Here is a 1,336-nt window from a genome sequence, read left to right as displayed (position 1 = left end):
TACATACATATAATACATAAATATAATTATGTTAATGTTAACATTTCAATAATTTTATTTTCATAAATTATATAAAGGTTTTATTTTATTTATATTTTTCCCTAAAACTTCTTATAATATATTAAAACAATATAAATATATACAATATTATAATAAATCTTTGTTTACTCATAACAAGTATATTTTTAACTTAAATTGACTTTTCGTCGTCTTATCCACTACTATAAGTCCCCACATATAGGGACAAGATGACGAAAGTGATATGCTCCTAAAAAAATTAAATTTTAAAAAATTGTAATTTATTTAACTTCATAATTTTTACAAATGATAACTAACACTGTAGTGAATTGAAAAAAATAAATCAGTATCTTTATCTCATCACAGAAATTAGGAAAAATCGAGAAATAACTGTCTGATTTAAAAAATATTAAAAAATGTGAAAATGGTGCATGAAAAAAAAGTTCAATTTTCATGTAAAAATTCAATATAAAAGTATTACAAAAAAAGTATATTTAACTTATAGAAAATAAATGACTTTAATGATCTAGCTAAGTCTTAAGTGCTTGTTAGTTCTATGTGAATTTATATACTATGTACGAGTATATAGACCTCTAAATTGCGCGCCGAAATAATTTTTCAGTTTTGAAACGCAAACTCTATTGAATTGCCGCAGTAATATCACAAATTAAAGTTTAAAAAAAATTAGAGTTTACGTTTCAAGACTGAAAAATTATTTCGGCGCATAGTTTAGAAAATTACATGCGTAGTACACAAATTCATTCAGAATTATACAAGCACTTAAAATCCAGTTAGACTGTTAAAGGCATTTATTATTATATATAGAATTACATATTTAAAAGTTTTTTATATGTGGAAATTTAAATTTAAATCTTTTTCCAATTTTAACTGTCTAAATCTAATTATACATTTTCTTTTGTAAAATTTTTCTGTATGATTGCAGACGCGAATGTGCAATATGTACATACATATACGAGTATATAGTTGTGATAGCTAATTTAAATTACATATACGAGGTCTGTTCAAAAAGTATCGCGAATTTTATGTTTTTTCAAAAATTATTTATTTATTCATGAATATCTATTTTGTCCCTTCAAAGTAATCCCCATCAGATATTAGGTTAAGTAAAAAGTCATCGCGTATTTTTTAGCTCAAAGTTGTATATACAATATCTTCGTCAATAATGAATGAAATTCAAATTTAAAAAAAGGGTTTTAAAGCTTGAAATCTCTACTTTTAAAAGCTTATCACATTTTTTAAGTTTATATGAGTTTGATAATTTTTACATACCAAAAACTACGAGCTGAAAAAGACGAAA

Source organism: Trachymyrmex septentrionalis, unplaced genomic scaffold (assembly GCF_001594115.1).
Source record: "Trachymyrmex septentrionalis isolate Tsep2-gDNA-1 unplaced genomic scaffold, Tsep1.0 scaffold103, whole genome shotgun sequence".
In the NCBI taxonomy this organism is placed as follows: Eukaryota; Metazoa; Arthropoda; class Insecta; order Hymenoptera; family Formicidae; genus Trachymyrmex; species Trachymyrmex septentrionalis.
Note: the sequence above shows the minus strand (reverse complement) of the source record.